Here is a 16,557-nt window from a genome sequence, read left to right as displayed (position 1 = left end):
GGACAGTTTTCTATTCAAGCGACGACTTATCATTTGCATCCTCCCCCCACTTCTCCCTCTTCCGTCGTACACTTTCACCCACGTGGTTAGCACACTTGACCCGCATTCGGGAGGACGACGGTTCGAAAACGCGTCCGGCCATCTTGATTTAGGTTTTCCGTGATTTCCCTAAATCGTGTAAGGCAATTGCCGGTATGGTTCCCTCGAAAAGGCACGGCCGCTTTCCTTCTGCATCCTTCCGTAATCCGAGTTTGAGCTCCGTCTCTAATGACCTCGTTGTCAACGGGACGTTAAACGCTTATTCCTCCTCCTGCCTCCACTTTCACCCGTGTCACTTTTCGCTATTAATCGTGATACTCCGTGAATACTACTGCCCGTCTCAGCTAGGCGCCGCTGGCGGCCGCTGCTAATTGTGATGAAGCACTCCGACTTTAGGACACAAGTGGCCCATCGGGACCATCCGACCGCCGTGTCTTCCTCAGATGAGGATGCAGATAGGAGGGACGTGTGGTCAGCACACCGCTCTCCCGGTCATTATGATGGTTTTCTTTGACCGGAGCCGTTACTATTCGGTCTAGTAGCTCCTCAATTAGCAACACGAGGCTGAGTGCATCCCGAAAAATGGCAACAGTGCATGGTGGCCCGGACGGTCACCCATCCAAGTGCCGGCCACGCCCGACAGCGCTTAACTTCGGTGAACTGACAGGAACCGGTGTATCCACTGCGGCAAGGCCGTTGCCCACTAATTGTGATGCGATCTGCATAAAAATCTTACAGTTGTGGTGTCTCTGGCTTCCGTCTCACAAGGGGGTTTGCACCTACACGTCATCACCGATTTCGTCTAAATTAATGGAATATGCAGCACATGGCCAGGAATCCAAGTGACAGGAGTGGAAGTTCCAGATGGCCAAGCGTTTAGAGAAATTAGTACTTTTGGTGCTGGTCGTGTCTGACGTGAACCATTTGTGTTAGTCCAGTTTCCAGATACCGGTTGCTGCAGCGGAAAGAGTTCAGGACAGTAATCCGAAGGTTGAGCGGTCGAGACCTTACTCAGAAATTTTTTATATTTTGAGTTTTTACATTAATTACACTGCAAGTAAACGGAAATGCTCAGTACACTGTATTTCTTAGTATCGTCGTAAAACGCTTCAAAAGCATGCAAGGGAAAATTTGTGACATCAAATAAATTTCTCAGAAGGGATCGTACTTACAGCGTCTACGAGCACTCTGCAAAAAACTTTCCGAGAAGGGATTGTAATTAAAACACACACAACTTCGTATTCCATTCGTTTTATTTACACTTTCGAGCAGCGGTACGTGTGGTTTGCTGCAAAGTGTGCGATGAGAGAGAACATTGGGTGAATGTAAACCAAGTGTGTTTTTCTATGGAAACTCGGAAATGCAGCGTTTATTACTTGTGCTAGATGCAGAGGAAATTACTGCTTCCTCTGTTTTATGATGATGGTAGTCCCAGCTTGTGTAAATTATCAACTCTAGAATAAGGAAAGGATCAGTTTTATACATGAACGTGCCGTGTACTCCTTACAACCCTTTCCTGGAAATTTATTTGCGGACTCCTCGTGGATGCTGCAATTTAATCCACTCTTGTACATTTATTTTCAGCCGCAGATTTTCCTTTGTCTTTTTCTTTCATGCATTTTATGAAAATCTTAGCAAACACAATATACTGAGCATTTGCCAGTTTATTTGCACTGTAAATAAGGGATGAAAGTGGAAATATAAAGATTTCTGCTTAGAAACTCGATACCACGACTCTCGGATTACCGTTTCGTACTCTTTTCGCTGCACCAACTGTGGCCTGGAAACCACGTTAACATAAAGGGCTGTTGCCTCGCCCTACCCGTCGTTTAAACGCTTGGCCATTGGGAGCTGTAATTTTGTAACTTTCATTTCTGGCCAAGCCTTGTATATACCATTAATTTAGACGGTGATGACGAGCAGGCGCGATCCCCTTGTCAACTTGGAGCCCCAAGCAACAGCTCTGACTGTACGGAGATAGTTGCTCCACACAGGCTTCTGTGACCTATGACCGAACATCACATCCAGTCCGAGAGAAAAGAAAGATAGTGATTGTTAGTAGCATATGCCAAGCTGTACAGTGTCTGTCATAAACAATAGTGCAAATTGATAAAGGTGAAACTAGATGCCAACAGAAGCAAAAGCTTTGCAGTGAATACGAGATGTTTCAGCTGTTTGAGAAATAATTTGTGGTTACGGGTCACCACTGACTTTTGTATGAAATATTGCTGAATGGAATGAACAGTCCAATGAGTATAGAATATGGGCTGAGAGCAAATCGTAAATAATGAGAAGCAGGGGAAATGAGAATAGAGAGTAACTTAACACCGGGATTGATGGTCACGAAGTAGCTGAAGTTAAGGAATTCTGCTACCTATGCAGCAGAATAACCAATGACGGACAGAGCAAGGAGGACTTCAAAAGCAGACTAGCAATGCCAAAAAGGCCATTGAGCCGGGCTGCGGCTCGCGTTGGTGCTGTTTGTAGGTTTCCACCCTCTATTGCAGGCCAGACAGTATCGTTTAGTTGGCATGGTTGCGGTTATTTGTCATCTTCTCGTCTTGACTGGCGCCACTCGGTTTCGTAAGCGTTGCTTGTCCACTAGTGGTAGCAGCGGCGGTTATCGATATGTAGTAACTGTTGCCCTACCTTTGGGGCGACGTCGTAGTTTTTCCGGATCGTGTGAGTGTGCGAGTTCGGTTGTGGACTGAGGAGCAGACAGGTCCGCGCAGTGCCGGGACACGCTGGGACCGCTGGCGGTGCGCATGGACTGCCGAATGGAAGGGCTGTGGCTATGAAGATGCACGACCTCGTCGTAAACCGGATCCAGCAGGCCTTAAGATGAGTGCATCTCAATCCAAGTAGAGAAACTTCCAGTGACTTGGGTTCGTGTTGCTGCTCGTAGTGTCGCCGAGGCGAAGAGCAGCGAGTGGAGTGCTTCCTACTCTGGAAGTAGTGGTTCCTTCTCGTTCCGGGCACCCTAAACACAGTATTCTGGGGACGTACTGCAGACCGCCGGTTCCGGCTTTGGCGTATTGTTCCATCGTTGCATTTGATTTATCGGATGTCAGGTAGCTTCATCAGTCATTCGTTAGACTGCCACTAGTCTGAGTTACCATATTGTGAAGTGAATGCAACTCTTGGCTGCCTATCTCATCGCTCGCGAAAGTGTCTGTTGCCGCACCTTCTCAGAGGTCGATTCCTGGAGCACCGTCTGTGGCCCCTTGTGTTACCAAGTTTACCATCATCTTATTTCACCCGTTTGGTAATCAGTTGCTTGTTTTTTAAATTAAGATTTGCTACTGTATTTGCTGTTTTACAGCAGGTTTCTAAATTTTTTATATTATTGCCGTTCCTGGCGTGTAAGGCCTTCACCCGTGATTGTGGTCATTTGCCTTAAAATTCTAATTTGTATTTACGCACTAAGCCTTTAAAATCTTATTTACTGCCATTCCTGGCGTCTGATGCCTCCTGCTGTGTTTGTGGCGACTTGCCTTTAATATTTCAATACCTGTAATTTGTAAGTTGCAGCGAGTTTTAAACAATTCTTAATTTATTGTCATTCCTGGCGTGTAAGGCCTTCTGCCCAGATCACAGAGGCTTTCTTTTTTTCAAAACATTTTCCGTTGTATCTGTATTTAATGGTGATTTGCTAAATTGTAGGTCACTGAAAACGCTATTATTTGCACAGTTGTTTATTCCTTCATTAATAACGTGTGGTATTTTATTTGCTGTTGAGTCTGGAATTACTAGTTTAAAATAAATTATGTGTAACTGTAAAAGGTAACCAATAGTAACGGATTACGGCCCCGTCCACAATCGTAACCGAATCCTGCCTTCGCTTAACTATCAGGTCGCAGCAATTCCTGGCCAAGAGAAGTCTTCTAATATCAAATATCGGCCTTAATCCGAGGAAGCAGTTTCTGAGAAAGTACGTCTGGAGTACAGCATTGTATGGTAGTGAAACATGGATTGTGGGAAAACTGGAACAGAAGATAATCGAAGCATTTGAGATATGGTTCTACAGACGGATGTGCAAAATTAAGTGGACGAGCTATAGAGATAACAACTATATAGGAAGACAGAGATTGGAATACATTCAGCAAATAATTGAGGACGTAGGTTGCAAGTGCCACTGAGATGAAACGGTTGGCGTAGGATAGAAATTCGTAGCGGGCCGTGTCAAACTGGACAGAAGACTTTGGACTCAAAAATATAAAAAAAGTTATGCTAGCAGAAGTGTATCTGAAATATAAACTTTTCGATTACTGTCGTATATAACTGGGCCCATATTTCACCTGTTGTGGCGTAACAAGCTAGTCACGCCACACTGAGGAGGAAGCCGAAAGGCACGCGTACACACACGCCGACTGGCGTCAAGTCTGGAACAGGATACGTTATGACTGCTATAAAGAAAATACGTAGCTTTGGAATATACTTAACTTTTAATGCTTCCCTTGGTACATCTCTCTTGACTATACAAAATGAGACTTGTAAGATACATGCACTGATACAATTGGCGCCTTGCTAAGTCGTAGCCATTAACTTAGCTGAAGGCTATTCTAACTGTCTCTCGGCAAATGAGAGCAAAGGCTTCGTCCGTATAGTCGCTAGCAACGTCGTCGTACAACTGGGGCGAGTTCTCGTACGTCTCTCGAGACCTGCCGTGTGGTGGCGCTCGGTCTGCGATCACACAGCGGCGATACGCGGGTCCGACATGTACTAATGGACCGCGGCCGATTTAAGCTACCACCTAGCAAGTGTGGTGTCTGGCAGTGACACCACATCACCCGTGGTCTATACAAGGTATCCCAGGAGGGTCAGTCAGTATTCGCGGATATTACAGTAACCAGGAACGATCATTTGAAGTAAAAAACTTCGTATGGACACATGCCCCATTCTGAATGGTTCCCGTGAAAAATCACATGTAAAGTACGTTCCGTATTATTCGATTCACTGTTACTTACACTCGTGAACACATGTGCAACAGTTAATAAACATTACAACATGCTTTTTAAAAGAAACAATTGAAAAATATGTATTTTCAACACATTCACCTCTAATATTATCGTAAACCTTACACCACTGGGCTGCACAGCCCACAATAAATTTCAACGCATTTGTGCACTATTGGGAGAACAGGTTGAGTTGCTTGTCAGAGAGCCTCCGCACATTCCATATTGACGACAGCAGAGTCCACGATGCGACCAAGTACTTCATCTTGCTTATCCACCTTTCGTTCGTACACCTCAGACATCATCCAACCCCAGAAACAAAAATCTAGTGGTGTAAGGTCACACGATCTTGAAGGCCAAGTTAACGACGAATTCAGCGATTAGGATAAGTGCGGTTGAGGTGTTCTCTCGCACGTCTAGTAAAATGTGGAGGTGCTCCGTCATGCAGGATGCACACTGCAGTCCTGGTGACCGAAAAAATGTCCTCTAGGCGTTCAACAAAAGAATTTTCCAAAGAAAGGCAAATAATTCTGTCACGTGATTCTTTCTTCTAGAATGACTGGATCTATCAATATGCTATCGATTATGCCACATCAAACATTGATAGGGAAACAAACGTGGAAATTAGTTCCCACTGTAGGGTTGGATTTTCCTGCGACCATCGATGATTATTACACTGTATGTGAAATGGGAACAAGTTATGCGCGTGTAATGTTCACCATACACGTTGGACATTGGTAAGAGCAGAAAGGCGTCGTGTGCTGATGGACTACGCTGCACCAGGTGAACTATGTGTTTTTGTACCTGCTTAGGTTGTTGAACGCCATGTTCAGAAGAAAAGTACAAACTTGGAAAGATACCTGTTTCGCGCCATGTGCTGAAAACTCTGGTAAACACTCTACAACCAGGAATTCGCTGTACAGGAAAGCGCGAGCGGTATTCTTTGACAGTAGCAGCAGCACTACCATCGCAGAAGCAGTAACATACACTACACCTGCATATTCGTCATTAGTGAGGATGTAAGTCATGTTAGCCAGCGCGTGTACAGAGAGTTAACCGAGGCTTCTCTCTGATAATCTCTTAATGCCTCGCACTACTGCACTCACAACACACCACGGACAACTACGCGTCCAACGGGCTAAATGGCAGAAAGACGCCCCTAGCAAAGAGACTGAAAGCATTGACGGAGGTTGCACTAGAATTAAACTTCAAAGAGGTCGGGTGGGTAAGATACGAGGACGTGCTGAAAAGTAATGCCTAGTTTTTTTTCTATTCTCAGTAACTGTAGTGTTGGCAGAAGAGCCAACACCGTGTTGCTAGAGGAGGCCGAAATGCACCCGTTTAGTTACACGCAGACTGGCGTGAGGTCTGGAACAATTAAAGGAGTTGAGTCTAATAAGAAAAGAACGTAGTTCTTGGAATACTTAACTTTAATCCATATTTGGAGTACATCGCTCTTGACTGTACATGCTTCAATAGAAATATCAATTGAATACGGCGCCTTGCTAGGTCGTAGCAAATGACGTAGCTGAAGGCTATGCTATCGTCTCGGCAAATGAGAGCGTAATTTGTCAGTGAACCACTGCTATGAACGTCGGCTGTACAACTGGGGCGAGTGCTAGTAAGTCTCTCTAGACCTGCCGTGTGGTGGCGCTCGGTCTGCAATCACTGACAGTGGCGACACGCGGGTCCGACGTATACTACCGGACCGCGGCCGATTTAAAGGCTACCACCTAGCAAGTGTGGTGTCTGGCGGTGACACCACAGTAACAGTTTTATTCGGTAGACTCTCCCGGTTTGCTGAGCCAATACGCAACCCTCTGCCGCTAGAGGGCTCGGAATTGTAGCGTGCAGCATAGCTGTGTGAAGCTTAGCTAAGTCAGTGTGTGAGAAACAGAGAGTTTATAACCACAAAAAACGAACCTCCAACTGAAATAATAGAAGAATGAAAGCTGTATACGGTGATGATTGTACCGACATCAGTAATGTGCGACGTTGGCTTGTTCAGGCTCGTAAGGAAGGAAACGGTGTGATAACCTCAACGTCTGTGACTTGCCTTGGAATGCTTCCAAAACTTAAAAAACATCTTCGAAGATTTCTCTTATACAGTGATCAATTGATACAAGCACAGGTGAGCTTGTGGCTCAATCAACAAAGTGAAACATTCTACAGTGGTGGTATCAACAAACTGGTCTCTCGTTGGGAAATTTTGAAAATTTGTGGTAAGTTCTTATGGGACCAAAAAAGGCTCACACACTGTTTAATCTAACTTAAACTAACTTACGCTACGGACAACACACACGCCCAAGTCTGAGGGAGGACTCGAACCTCCGGCAGGGGGAGCCGCTAGAACCGTGATGAGGCGCCCTAGACCGCACAGCTAGCAGGCGCGGCTCTCGTTGGGAAAAATGTGTTGATCGCCAATGTGACTACGCTGACAAACAAGTATGTATACATGAAGAATATATATGAAGAATGTTAATAAATTTTGTTTTATTTAAGGGTTTCCACATAAAAAATTAGGAGGCATTAATTCTCAGCAGCCGACCGATGTGGCCGAGCGTTTCTAGGCGCTACAGTCTGGAACCGCGCTACCGCTACGGTCGCAGGTTCGAATCCTGCCTCGGGAATGGATGGGTGTGATGTCCTTAGGTTCGTTAGGTTTAAGTAGTTCTAAGTTCTAGGGGACTGATGACCTCAGCAGTTAAGTCCCATGGTGCTCAGAGTCAGCCAATTCTCAGCACATCCTCGTACATACGAGCATGCCACTAGGCCAAAAACAAATTTACATTAAATGTGTTCTATCTCGGAAACCATTCGGAATGGTGCATATATTCACGTTAAGTTTTTCTTCAAATGAGCGTTTCTGCCATATTCCTGAATGTTGACCATTCATCCTGTGACACCTTCTGTTACCAACAAACACAATACTGCTTCGGATGCCATATATTTAGAGTACTCCTGTCGAAAGCCGCCATCAGTATTAATAAGATCTGCCGCCGACATTATTTCCCGACATTCCTTAACTATCGAATCCCTGAAGTATTTTGTCGTAGCCCCGGTGTTTGCGGCAGGACCCGCAGTGGTACAATGTTCTTCAGCGTCTGTCTTACTGGGCTGTGAAAGCCGAGTGTGGTGATTATGTCTCACGTGTCTTTCATATATTACGCGTGTGGTCTGAGCAATGCAGGATTTCCACAACGACAAAAGAGGATTAGTTTAACACAAACGTTTTTAGGGTACTGTGTAGTTTAAATTAAATGTTACTCACTTGTGGAGGAAAAATCTGTTCTTCAAAACCTTGCAGTCTTTTTCTTCATCTACATCTACAGGCATACACTACAATTCACAATTAAGTGCGCGACTTTGGGTTCACTGAAACGCCTTCAAGCTGTTTCTTTACCGTTCCAGTCTCTAACAGCGTGCGGGAAAACGAATACTTAAATCATTCCGTGCGAGCTGTGGCTTGTCTTATTTTATTATGACGATCATTTATCCCTAGGCAGGTGGACACCAACAAAATATTTTCACACTCTCAAGGGAAGGAGGGAAAGTAGGTGATTGAAATTTCATGAGAAGATCCAGCCGCAACGAAAAACTCCTTTGTTTTAATGATTGTCATCACAATTCGCGTGTCATATCCGTGGCACTCTCTCCCCTATTTCGCGATAATACAAAACGAGCTGCACTTCTTTGAACTTTTTCGATGTCTTCCGTCAATCCTATCTGACGCGGATCCAACACCGCACAGAAACACTCCAGTGGAGGGCGTACGAGCCTAGTGTAAGCAGTCTTATTAGTAGCCCTATTGCATTTTCTAAGTCTTCTGTGAATAAATCGCAGTCTTTGGTTTGCTTTCCCCACAACATTATCTATATGAACGTTGCGGTTTACGTTATTCGTAACTTTAATCTCTAAGAATTTAGCAGATTGTACAGTGATTACAATTGTCTGGTTTAGCGGATTCCTTTTGGTATTCACTTGGCTGACTTCATACTTTTCATTATTTAGAGTCAATTGCCCTTTTCGTACCATATACATACCTTGTCTACATCATATTGCAGATGGTTTTGATCATTTTTAACATTTCAAGAATGACAGTATTATCTGCAAATTGTCTAAGAGGGCTACTCAAATTGTCTACTAAATCGTTTATGTAGATCAACAACAGCACAGGGCCTACAACACTTCCTTTAGGGAACGCCAGATGTCGTTTCTGTTTTACTCGCTGACTTCCCGTCAATTACTACGAACTGTGACTTTTCTGATAGGGACTCACAAATCCAGTCACACACCTGAGACTATACTCCATAGCCATGCAATTTGATCTACGTCGCTTGTGAGGAACGATGTCAAAATCCTTCTGGACAACTAACAACGTGGAATCAATTTGACATCCCCTGTCGATAGCACTCATTACTTCTTGGGAATATAGAGCCATTTCTATTTAACAAGGACGATATATTCTGAATACATGTTGGCTATTCGTCAATAAATAATTTTCTTCGAGGTAATTCATGATGTTCGAACACATTATATCTTCTAAAATCTTGCTGCAGATCGACGTTAGTGATATGGGTCTGTAATTCAGCGGATCGCTCCTATTTCCTTTCTTGGGTACTGGTGTAGCTTACTCTACTTTCCAGTATTTCGGCGAGTGACCCGTGGTATATGATTGCTACGTATGGAGACATTGTATCAACATACTTGGAAAGGAACCTGACTAGTGTACAGTCTTGGCCGGAGGCCTTGCCTTTATTAAGTCAATTAAGCTGCTCTGCTACACCGAGGATATCTACTTCTAAGTTACGCATATTGTCAGTAGTTTTTGGTTAGAATTGTGGAATATTTACATTGCCCTCTTTGGTGAAGTATTTCAGAAAACTGTGTTTAGTAACTCTGCTTTAATGGCACAGTCATCATTACCATCACCATTTGTATCGCGAGCAGTGAAAGTATGATGCGTCTTGCCGCTGGTGTATTTTACATACGACCAGAACAGCTTTGGCTTTGCTGACAGACTTCGAGACAGAGTTCGTTGTGGAAGCAGCTCGCATAGAAATTCGCACTAAATTTCGAACTTGTGTAAATTTTGGACAGTGTTGCAAATTTTGCGCTCTTTTACATTCGCCATGCTTTTTTCGTTGGTTCTGTAAGTGTTCTGACCTGTTTTATGTATCATGTGGAGGTCAGTATTATCTCTTATTAATTAATTTATTATATATCTCTTAACTGGCGACGATACTATTTCTCTGAATACAAATCATATCTGGTCTACACTCACATAGACTGGAAGAAGTGGAGACACTTACGAAGGCGTCAAGCGAATTTTTGTCTGTTTTTTTTATAGATATATTTTTCGTTTATTTTGATGGGTTTGTAAGTTACAGTAAAAAGTGTCGCTACAATGAACTTGTGGTCACAGATCCCGTATCGGTCATGATGCTCCCCATCTGCTCAGACATATTTCTTGCTAAGAGGTCAAGTATGTATTGGCACCCATTTACGTTTCCAGTGCGCTCCTGGACAAAATTCTCAAAATAACTTTCTGAGAAAACATACAGTACGATTTCGAACAACTTTTTATGCCTTCCGTCGACTTTAAACATGTATTTTCGCCCAAATATTGAGTGGGGTTCCTGTTTGAAATGAGACTCAAGCTTCTTATGAACTGTTCAGCAAATGTCAACTGAGTCGGTGGTCGGAAAAAAGACCCAATTACTAATTTATTCTGTATTTAATCTATACTTTCTGCACACAATCAGGTCCTTTCTACAAATTTCAGCAAAACTAATTTCCGGCCTTAGCCGCTTTCCATACCAATAACGATTTGAGCTTCAGTGTTTTCTGTTAGTACTTGGAGCTCTTGTTCTTTCCCAACACAGCTACGACAATTGACAACTATAATAACGATTGTTTCTAGGTCTGCCTTCGTCCTGTGTTTGCCCTACACCCTTGTAGACTGAAGCTCTATGTGTAGTTTCCCAGCCGGCCGGTGTGGCCGAGCGGTTCTAGGTGCTTCAGTGTGGAACCGCGCGACCGCTACGGTCGCAGGTTCGAATCCTGCCTCGGGCATGGATGGGTGTGATGTCCTTAGGTTAGTTAGGTTTAAGTAGTTCTAAGTTCTTGGGGACTGATGACCTCAGATGTTATGTCCCATAGTGCTCAGAGCCATTTGAACCATTTTTGTAGTTTCCCAAGTCCCTCTAACTAAAAACCCGCCCGGTCCCCACCACATAGCCCCCGCTTCGCGCGTAGTAGACCCCTGACATATTAAGCAGAACCCGGAACCCCACCATTCTATGCCGCAAGTCGAGGAATCTGCAGCCTTCATGGCACCGAACCGTCTGAGCCTATGAGTCATCCCCCCACTCGGTTCTGTGCCGAAGAACCACAGTTATGTCGATGATGCTACAGATGTTAATACCGGCATGAGCCATCACCAGCAGTTGTCTGTCCCCTGCGATCTTCGAGGCATCTGGAAACGCCTGTTCCACATCTGGAATGACTCCTCCTAGTACGCACTCAAAGTGCCCACTGAAGTCTTTGCTTCCCTGGCAGCCATATACCTAAGAGACCCTCTTAAGCGCCTAACTTTGCAGTTGTCAGCTAACAGTAATTCCAGCGTCTGTGAATGTGGGCCGAGAGGCTTCCTTTGGAACTGGGCGAGTGAATCCACCTGACTCAGGATCTTTGTGAGCCACAAATAGCGCCCAATTCTGTTCGACTGACGAACTGGGGAAGTCCTCCGATCAGCCCCTTGGGAAGTCTTTTGCTGTCTGCTACACGTTGGACAGACCTCCCACTTTACCATAGGTGAGGGTCAACCTCAGTGCGGCATGTCTGACCTGCTGGACGTCCCATGGATCCCACGTCCGGCCGACCATTGCCAACAGCCTCAGTTGCGTGACTAAAACCAACGCCACCTTGAGGTGCGAGGTGCGAGCGAAGGGTCACCAGCTCAGCTCGCATCTGTTGTAAGAAGTTAATAAAACGCGGAAGTGTCTGAAAATATGCAAACATACACGAAATACAGGCGATTAAACTAAAGAACACAGGAAATATAGAATAAATCGTTTGTAATGAGAAGCTGCGTCAACTGCACTTCAGTGCGCTGCTGCTGTAACGAAGGCAGCCACTCAGCTGACTAATCTAACTGCTACAAGTGGCTCTTCAATCACAAAACAAACGCCTTGCACTATGCAAACAGTGGCAGTATGCACTGCGCAGCAAATGAAACGTGGAAGTATGACTGATAAATACACAAAAAACGCACAGAGGAAATAGAAGCACTGCGCAGCAAATGAAACGTGGAAGTATGACTGATAAATACACAAAAAACGCACAGAGGAAATAGAATAAGCCGCTTCCAATGAGAAATTCTGGAAATTTGTGGTAACTTCCTATGGGACCAAACTCTTGAGGTCATCAGTCCTTAGGCCCACACACTACTTAACCTAACTTAAACTAACGTACGCTAAGGACAACACACACACACACACACACACACACACATGCCTGAGGGAGGACTCGAACCTCGGACGGGGCAAAAGGGGGTTGGGGGGGGGGGGAGGTCGAACCATAGCAAGGCGCCTCAAACCAGGTGGCTACCCCGCACACGGATTCTAATGAGAAGCTGCATTAATCCACAGAAAGGAAAGGTCACTCGACCACTTTTGTGGCTGGTAACGTTTACTCCTCACCAAAACTATGGTAATCTGACGTGGAGACACCCATTTTGGTTCAACAGAGATAGTGCGTGCTCCAACTCCTTCACCAGGCTGTCCCTATCAGGCACAACATGTCGCCAGTCGATCAGCGGTTGAAGGGCGTCCGTGGTCTGTGTAGCACTGTGGTAGCTGGACACCTGTGAATACGGTGGCGGATTAATGGCACCGGAATGCTTCAACGACCCATTCACTTTTTGATTGACGAAAATGTCTAGAAATTGTAGACAGCCACTTTCTTTCACCTCCACCGTAAACGGACTCTCATAATATTAACATGGTAGTATCAGACACAACATGTACCTGGTGCACCAGAGTTCGAAGGACGCCAATTTGTTTGTGAAGGGTGATGCTAGCGAGACAACTTGGATACGGATCCACATGCGTGAGCTTACGGTAAACGGAATGTCCTAAGAACCTACCCACTTTCCGATAGACTAAGATGATTCGAAATGGTAGCCACCATCTTCCGTTCCATCATAAACGTAATATTACTGTGTATTGAATTTAGATGTTGTAAAAATCGTAATAGTCCTTCCTCACAGTTTAGACACGCTACAAATGTGTCATCTGCTGACCGGCAGAATACATTTGGTTTACGTTCCGCCGGATAGAGTGGCCTTTCTTCGACGTCTTACGTAAATTATTTTGCTACCAGAGGGGATGTTGGACTACAATGGCAACACTGTTCTGTATATTCAGTGTTGAATAAAATGTAATTTGAAAATAAGACACGACGCAACAATGCTGTCATACTAAAACTTCGGTCCATGATAGTGATGAATGAGACAGCACCAAAGCTTACTAATATGTCAGAACCACTGAGTCATAGAGACTTCAGCCTATTAATAAAGTTTGCAGAATTAGGTAATGCGGGGATTCACTGACAAAATGTCTCAGTAACGATACAAGACGTTTTGCTAAGTCATTAGTCAGTGCACCCATATTTCTCACCATTGGTCGTAATGGTAGACCTTCCTGTTGATTTGTTTCGGGAGACCATATAACTTGGGTGTAATAGAGCTAGGATGTCTTGATATTCTGTAACTTATTGTGGAAGAAAATAAGACTTTAACAAAGCCAACGTTTTTCTTTCAACTCTACGTGTGGCTGCAGTACAGGGGTGTTTCTCCTTATCCGCTGGCATCTTCTCGTAGTTTCTGCCGTGTGGCTCGTTATGTGGAGCAAGTATTACATTTCTGTAAGTGCGTGGCGTATTTCATGCCTTATTTCATCTGCAGCGTCACTGAGAAGAAGTCTAACAGTTTTTTCAGCAGCGTTAACAATGAAGCAGACAAGCTCTAATTTTGGCAAAATTTCTGACAAGGGAGTCCGAAAGAACAGATACCATCCTCATATATATATATATATATATATATATATATATATATATATATATATATATATATATATAGTTCAGTCTCAGCGGCCATTGGACTATCTTCTTCTGTGCGGATACACAAACAGTGCCCGAACTCTTGCGGGAGTCGGCGGTGAAGCCGGGAGTAATGCGAATGACGGGCAGGGGCACTATGAATATGGTGCAGGACAATAAGTTGCGAATGTGGATCTCACGGGAGGCGTGCCAGAGATAAGTCGTCGCAGTCGCATTATCCTCTGTGTCCTCGGTGGCTCAGATGGCTAGAGCGTCTGCCCTTTAAGCAGGAGATCGCGGGTTCGATTCCCGGTCGGGGCACACGTTTTCAACTGTCCCTATGGACTTACATCAACGCCTGTATGCAGCTGAGGGTATTCATTTCATTCTCAGCTTATTCTAACGAGATGCATGGTCACCGATGGTATCTGTTCTTTCGGACAGATACCATCTTCATATATGCAAATATTATAACCACAATGTTTTGCGATCGGAAGAGCGTTGTAGCCACCGACTTTGCGCGTGGAAGAGAGACCATAAAAGCAGGTTGACTATTGAAAGATTCTTCACCGACTGCGCCATGCCGTTCAGAACAAAAGACGTGGATTGTTGTGTAACAGCGTTGTGCTTCTTGACGATTAGGTTCACCCGCATGTTGCTGTGTTGACGAAAGTTTTGCTTCGGAAGCTTTTGAACATCCACCTTTTAGCCTGGACTTGGCCTCGAATGTTAACCATCTTTGTCTAAAATTCAAGACATTTTTGGGCGAAAAACGCTATGGAAATGACAATGAACTGAAAGAGGACGTTAAGGATTCGTTCAGTATGTTGGCGACAACTGAGTATGCACGACGCGTAGAAAAGCTTGCGGAGCGCCATAGACAAACATGTAGGACTAGCGAACATATCAACATACATTGTAAAATAAGTTTCCTTTCACGATTGCGAATAAAATGTTCAAATGTGTCTGAATTCCTAAGTGGCCAAACTGGTGAGGTCATCGGTTCCTAGACTTACACACTACTTAAACTTACGCTAAGAACAACACACACACCAATGCCCGAGGAAGGACTCGAATATCCGGCGGGAGGGCCCGAATAAAAAAGTCTGGAGAAACAAAAAAAGTCCGGATCAGTGTGAGTACAACTCGCGCACCGAAGGTTCCGTACAAACGTGATTATGTATACGGGAACTTTCTGCGTCCTGGGAATCTAGAATCTCGACGGTTTTTGACCGTTATCGATATCGGTCCCGGGAATTTCGTGAATTGACAGAATGATAAAAAATTTTTTTTTCGTGTGATGTAATTACAAATCAACAATTTTCCTTTAGTTGTACTGTGAAACCATCCTTCTTGCCAAATTTTAAGATCTGTGGCCAAACTGCGACTATCCTATAGAGTTTTGAGAGTGAGCTTACGAGTATCAAAATTTGTGACTTGAATGACAGTGTCTTTTGACAGAACTGAATTAGAAGCCTAAGTGCTTTACATCGTCAAGGGATCACAGATTTTAATATGCCACATCAATTTCAACTTCATTCGTTTATCAGTTCCTGAGGAAAAAGGGTCTTAACAGGCGGGCAGAGAGTCGGATAACAAACGACAATTTTTTTTCGTGTGATATAGTAACAAGTTACCAATTGTTGGATTTTTTCTTTACTGTTACTGTGGATAGTTGCGAATTACCAAATTTCATGATTCTATGTCAACTGGGAGTACCCTACAGCTTTCGATGAGTGTGTTTGCAAGTATTAAAATACGTATTGTAGTCTTTCCTACACTCCCTCACATAACTATTAAAATTCTCTTTCTTTACACAAGTTATGAAAGCTTCGTGAGGCCTAAGAAATACAAAAGAAAAACTTTTTACTTATTTTCATTTTCTCTTGTTGTCGGCTCCAGTTCTTGCATCTAGGGGTACATTCTTGCGGATGAAATTTTGATTTAACGTTGTGGGTTCCTGGTGACTAAATAACTGGTGAAGAACTATCTGTTGCTATGATTTTCTTTTATTTTATCCCATTCTTCTAAATCACACTGATTTCACAATCTCCATTTTCATCAAACGATCAATTACATTGTAGTAGACAAAATTAAAAACCTCGTGCATTTCCATCAGATGCAAGCCCACTGCTACCCACATTCTACGGTACTCACAATATTCCAAAGAGTTTACAAAGCAAAGGGGTTTACTAAACAAAAAAGTTCACAAACTTTCTTGACAAAAGAACAATCTTCGCTAAAATATATCATTATTTTGTAAATGAGTTCAGAAATAAATGTAATAGTTATCATTTGATTGTGCAATTAATAATATGAATTTTAAGTATGTCAGATATTTCGTAATTTTAAATATTTCTACAAGAAGAATAATTTTAGCTGTATCGATTGTAACAACTTAAATTCTTTCTATACATTTTAGCCTGAAATATACAAGGTGTACAACTTTGCTTCCGCCGTT

At 43.7% G+C, this 16,557-nt stretch overlaps 1 protein-coding gene, 1 non-coding gene and 1 pseudogene across 2 annotated transcripts in view; 2 read left to right on the top strand and 1 right to left on the bottom strand.

The window, feature by feature from the left end:
- LOC126203385 (rabphilin-3A) overlaps positions 1-16,557 on the top strand; it is a 1,010,032-nt gene that overhangs the window by 218,140 nt on the left and 775,335 nt on the right. The window lies entirely within an intron of this gene.
- LOC126204651 (5S ribosomal RNA) lies at positions 623-740 on the bottom strand (annotated as a pseudogene).
- On the top strand, positions 14,344-14,417 carry Trnak-uuu (transfer RNA lysine (anticodon UUU)). The gene has a single exon. It is a non-coding gene; the product is annotated as a tRNA-Lys (tRNA).

Source organism: Schistocerca nitens, chromosome 9, assembly GCF_023898315.1.
Source record: "Schistocerca nitens isolate TAMUIC-IGC-003100 chromosome 9, iqSchNite1.1, whole genome shotgun sequence".
NCBI classification, from domain to species: Eukaryota; Metazoa; Arthropoda; class Insecta; order Orthoptera; family Acrididae; genus Schistocerca; species Schistocerca nitens.
This window is presented reverse-complemented; position numbering and strand designations above follow the sequence as displayed.